Consider the following 6,080-nt stretch of genomic DNA (forward strand, 5'->3'; position numbering starts at 1 on the left):
CTTCTTTTGTGTCGGCCCTAAAACCTCGAACCTGTTGTTGCTTGTTTGTCGTTGTAGATTCGTTGTTGAAAGATTTATTCGTTTTTTTTGCTCTTGGAAATGCAAATAGTACTCTGGTATCACAGCGCACACTTCTCAGGGTCGCGCTGTCTCCTGGCACGGCCACTCCAGACCCGTTGCCATCTTAAAAGCCCTCTATTCAAGTGTCTTGAACAATCTGAAGCTCCAGAGTCCTCGAGCTTTCCATTTCTACCTCCTCTACCTTTTTGATTTTTGACATAAACTCTGTGGTCAACATTTTTGAGTGTGAGATTTTTGTTGAAAAGGAAGGGGTGTCCTCTCTTAGGGACAGAGTTTTTTTAAAATATATTTTTTATACATTTGACTAGGTTAAGATTGTTAAATGTGTTACTCAAATTCACTATATCCTTATTTAGTGTCTACTTAATCTTCTGATTGCTTAGAAAGGTAGTTTCCCAACGTGTTTGTAGATTTTTATATTTTTCTCTGTGTTCCTTTTAAGTTATAATTTTATATTTTGAAGCCACTTGTTAGGTTTATGAAATGCTTCTTGGTAAAAGCATATGTTTGATCAGTATAAAATATTCCTTTTCATTTACTCAATGGCTTTCATTTTAAATTCCTTGTTTGGTGTTAATATTGCAGCACCTGTTTTATGGGAGAACTGACATTTTTATGATGGTAATACCTGTTATCTGACAATGTACTATGCCTTTCCCTTTCCTCAAATTTTGTTTTATGTTGTTTGATATGATTTTATAATTTTATAATTTATATATGGGTCTATGTCTTTTTTATTACATTTGTATTAAAAGTTAAACATTAGATATTATTTACCATTAAGTTTTATCATTTTAAAAGTACTGTGAATGAAATATTTTCCCTATTTTCATTTCTTTTTTTTTTTTTTTTTTTTTTTTTTTTGAGACCAGCTGCACCGCACTCAGCCAGTGAGCACACCGGCCATCCCTATATAGGATCCAAACCCATGGCGGGAGCGCCACTGCGCTCCCAGCACCACACTCTCCCGAGTGTGCCACGGGCTCGGCCCCCTATTTTCATTTCTACTTGCTAGGCTCAGGAAAGATTGATTTACATTTATATATTTAGTATCTGCTCAATTTGCCAAATTTATCTTGATTCTTAAAACGTTTTTAACCAAGGTGCCTTTGGATTTCTAGGTATACAATCATTGCATCAAATGTACAATATGGGGGCAGTGCCGAGGGCCTCAGCCAAGCCCCCCTGACATCTTCATCCATCCCAGGGATGATCCAGCCACGGCAGGAAGGCCCCAGGGCTCCTGAGCCATGGTGGGTGGGGGGCTGTAGACCTCAGCCACGCGCCCGCACCATGGCAACCAGGCCAGCCAAGGAGCCAGCCTTGGGCCTGCCTCTCCTCCCTTCCGTTCCCGTCTCCCTCCCCCCCCACCACTCTGCAACAATGTGTTAGAATGTAAAAATAATAATAATAAATAAATTTTTAAAAATGTGCAAGATGGCTTTATGTATTCTATTTCAATGTTTATAATAATTAATTTTCATGTTTTGCTAAACCTTATAGAAAATGAATAATATTGTTTGGACAAGTACAATTTTGAATTTTTCTCTTTTTGAGCATTCTTATCCAATTTCTAATTTTAATTGATCTTATTATTTCATCATTTAGGCTTTGATAGTCTTAATTATATTTCAACTTTTCTTTCTCTTTTATTTCTATTCTTTTTATTAGGAGTGGTTGCTTAGATTTTATCAAATACCCTTTAGTATCCATTACATTGATGAAATGGGTTTTATTAATAGATACAGATTTTGAAAAGTCCCTTGCATTTCTGTAATAATTCACCTTTGTCTTAATAGTGGCTGACTTGTATTATTTCTGTGATGAATGTGAATAATTTCTAGATTATTTTTACCAATATTTTATTTAAAATGTTTACTTTTATGTTCATAGGTATGATGTCTATTTTTTATTTATTAATTCTTTTATTGTATTTAACAACTTTAGGTTATTAAAGTATTCTAAGTTCATAAAATTAATTGGAGAGTTTTTAATCTTCTATAGCCTAGATCTAGAACAATAGTTTTTCCCATACTTAATTTTTAACCTGTCTTTGTTTTAAAGCGTGTTTCATGTAAAAAGCATAGAGATGACAATCTTTTGATGAGCAAACTCAATTTATACTTGGTGAAATTACTTATATGCTAGATTTTATTCTTAGATTTATGCTTTATTTCTTTTGAATTGTTTTTCAACAGTTTTTTCTTTTCCTTATTTTTACTAATAATTTCAAATAGCTCTTTATTTCATTTTTTCCTATTTTGAATTGAAAGTGTAATTTCAGTTTTAGATTTATTCATAGTTAATTTTCCTTTCCCAGAACTCATTCAAAATACTCGTATATATTTGAATTATTTAGAAACAAAGTTACCAATTATGTCTTCCACCACTCACTCAGTCCTCCCCTGCCTCCATCCCCCATAATAGAAACTTTCAGGATGCTTTTATTCTCTCAATTTTTTTTCTTTCATTGCTTCCTCTTTCAATTCCCAAGTTTTGATGATTTCGTTTAGTAAAGTATTTTTGCTCCAGATTATTATTAGGATTTACCTTTAAATACATAACATATTTCGTATAATACTTTTCCATTTAATTTTTACATGAATACATTTAGGTCTCTTCCTCTCTCTCCCTCTCTTACACACACACACACACACACACACACACACTGTACAAATTTTATTGTTTCCTATACTTTCATTTCTTCTTCATTTAAAAAAAAATATTTTTTGTTTTGGTCCATGTTTTGTTCAGTAATAGCTTTTTCCTTGAGTATGTCTTTGACGTGGGTGATATAATCTCTGCATTTTTGAATGTTTTCAAATCTTCCTTTTTTCCTGGCAGGTGAATGCTATTCTGGCAGGGTGTTAAATGTTCGGGTAGGAGTCCTTTTCTTTTAGACATTAATGGGCACTTTTCCATTCTCTTCTAGCTTCCTGGTACAAGTGAGAAGTTTATTTCAGTCTGAATCTCTTTCTGTCCTGAGAATGCAAGATTTCTCTTTATCTTTTGAAATCAAAAGTTTTGAAATAGTATTTGCCTAGGTGTTTATATTTTTTAGTCAATCTCACTTGCAATTCATGAAATTTTTCAACCTGCAGGCTTTTGCCATCATTGGGAAATGTCTTCTATTATTTGTTTCTATGTCCACAGAACACAAGCCTTTACCTTTCCTTGGTTCACAGTGGGGCTGTGCATATTGGCTCTGAAGAGGCCAAGAGACTGGAGCTTTGAGTGGAGGAGAAGCTAGCCACATGGAGTTACCAGGTTTTCCACGTAGCCTGTTTTCCTTCCACATATATTACTTGTATTTATCTTACCGTGTTTATTTTTTTGACGTGATACGTTTTATGTTTCCCATGATTTTTTTTTTTTTTTTTGTCTGTTGAATTGAGCACCTCTTTGTCTTGGTGCTGGTGTCCTCACGTATATGTCTGGCTCCTTTTTGTTTGAGGTTCTCTGTTCATTCGTTTCAGTTTACTGTAGCCTATCTCCCGGAGTCGGAGAGGAACTGTGGGTTATCAGGTGGGGTTGTCGGAGACTGGACTTCTGAATTTGGGCTTCTCTATCCCACCCTGGGGTAAGCTGCCTTTCTAGCCCAGAGCACTGGCTCCCTGAGCTGATGAGTAAATATTCAGAAAATTTTCAAGCACATCTATTGGTAGCTTGAAATTGTAATATCAGAAATATTACACTACAGAAACCAACAAACACTACGAATCAGGGCTTTTTTGCTTCCATCCCTCTCTCCTTTTTCTTTGGTCCTTTTTGCCTTTCTCTCTCCTCTTCCTCTCTCTCTCTCTTTTCTTCTCTCTTCTCTCTCTCTCTTTTCTCTTTTTCGTTCTTTCCTTTTTTTTTTTTTTTTGTGCAGAGCCAGTTTATCATGATATGAGTTCCTTGTCACAGGTGGGGCTGGGGGAGGGACTGTTGGCCCAGCTGCTCTGATTGAAGTTCTGTAATTAGTCTTCTCAGCGCCCCACGGCCACTTCCCACTGCTGCTTCAATTCAATTCATGGACTCTGGGGCTTATTCTAAGTGAAAGTGTTTGCACCCTGTGGTCACAAGTTATTTTCAGAATCTGGATCCCATGCTTTCCTTTTACAAGATTTTCAGATATGTTCCCTTCCTGCAGACACCTGTCCTGCCTAGGCACAGAGTTGCTTTCTCCCACTGTTGGCTCATACTTAGACTCTCCTGCATCATTGATTTCTCACTACTGACTGGGCCATTTCTATGAGCATACATGCATACTCTAGAGCCTTTCTTTTATTAAAAAACAACAACAAAAATAAACCCTAGCTTGACCCATCATCCCTGTCTGGCTACCATACTATTTCTGCTGCTTGTCTCTATTTTCACACCTAGTACTTAATCTCTCTCTTTTTTTAAAAAAACAGGCTTAGTTAATTAACTTTATTTTTCCTTGTATGAAAACCCTATGTTGTAGCCACAGCTGGAGCCTGTGTCCTCTGCACAGAAACTCTGGCGTGATGGTCAGTGAATTCCTGATAGGGAGACTTGGTGAACATAGTCTTCTTCCAGAGGTCTGGGGTCAGATAGCTGTATGTCTCGGAGGTGGCGTCAAAGGTGGCCTTGGGGAAGTTGCCCAGGGTGGCTGTACAGCCCCTGGCTGGGGTGTAGGAGTCATCAACCCCAATTATCAGCAGCAGCATCTTGGACACAGGGGCCGAGACAATGCCAGTGCCTCTGGGGACACGGATGAGGTGCAACAGTATAGAGATGCAGCAGGCTGTCACTTTGCCAGGGACAGTGTGGGGCTTGCCAATCTTGTTCCCACAGTAGCCTCTCTGCTCCGAGATAATGGAGAGCTTGGTCAGGATGAATGGCCTCTGGGATGGAGGTGGTTACTTCCTCAGAGCACTTGACACTCAAACTGACGTAGCCATTGCAGTCCCAGATAGAGACAAATGCCTGGGACTGGTCTGCTGGCCAGCACCCGTCTGCTTTTGCACTGACATAATCTTCAAAACCTCATCCTTGAGGGATGCGCGCAGGAAAAAGTCAATGATCTCAGCCCCTTGATGGGCAAGGAGAAGAGATAGATCCCTCCAAAAATCTGATCTACATGTCCTTGACCAAGTCACTTGTTGATGGGGATCCACTCCTTGTCTCCGTGAGCTCCACAGCTCCAGTCCCTGCCCCAGCCTGGCCTCAACTGCAGCCATGACCCCAGCCCAAGGCTGCCCAAGCCTCCGCAAAAGCCACCACGGCCTCTCGTTCCAGGGCTCCCAGGGCCTCCGGGCCCTCCAGCTGCCCTGGTGTTATGGGCCATTTGGTGTTCTCTTAAGTCCTCCTACTTAATCCTACCCCATCGTTTTAATGAAGCCGGTCTTGTCAGTCACCAATGACTTCCAACTACATCACATCACTTTCATGCTCGGAGCCTTGGGTGGCTTCCCAGTGCACCTGGAATAAAGCGGCATCTCTTGAGGAAGGCCTAGAAGCCCAGACCTGCTGCCCCACTTCCCAAACTCCATTGCATGTTGCTCCCTCCCTTTTCTCTAATCATGTTCTTCTCTAACTCAGGACCTTTGTACTTGCTTTTCTTTCTGCCTGAAACTTTCTTATGTGGCTGTCCCTTTTCATCCAATGTTTTTATTGTTCATCCTGTCACTCTTTTTAAAATGCTTGTAGCATTTACTGCTAAAGGAAATAATCTTCCTTGATTATGTATTTACTTGCTTTTAAAAATACCTGTGTCCTCAGACTGGAATAAAATTTCCTTGAGGTCAAGGACATTGTTTTATTCACTGCTCAGTACCCAGCTCTAGAATGATATATAGTGTTGGTCTTCAAGGAGATACTCCAAGGGGGACATAAACATTGACAGTTTTAAGAGAAATCTGCTTCCCATCCAGCTTCCATTACATACTTTTTCCTGAAATTGATCTGCTTGAGAATCCATCATTCAGATTCTTTCTTAATTCCCCTTTAACAATAGTCTCAATACCACTTTTTAAAAACAGCAAAGCCTATTT

At 39.1% G+C, this 6,080-nt stretch overlaps 1 pseudogene; it reads right to left on the bottom strand.

Annotated features, from left to right (window-relative positions):
* Positions 1–4,517: 4,517 nt before the first annotated feature.
* Positions 4,518–5,374, bottom strand: LOC103595628 (annotated as a pseudogene).
* Between the last annotated feature and the right edge of the window lie 706 nt (positions 5,375–6,080).

The sequence above is a fragment of the Galeopterus variegatus genome, unplaced genomic scaffold, assembly GCF_000696425.1.
Source record: "Galeopterus variegatus unplaced genomic scaffold, G_variegatus-3.0.2 Scaffold1803, whole genome shotgun sequence".
Classification (NCBI taxonomy): domain Eukaryota; kingdom Metazoa; phylum Chordata; class Mammalia; order Dermoptera; family Cynocephalidae; genus Galeopterus; species Galeopterus variegatus.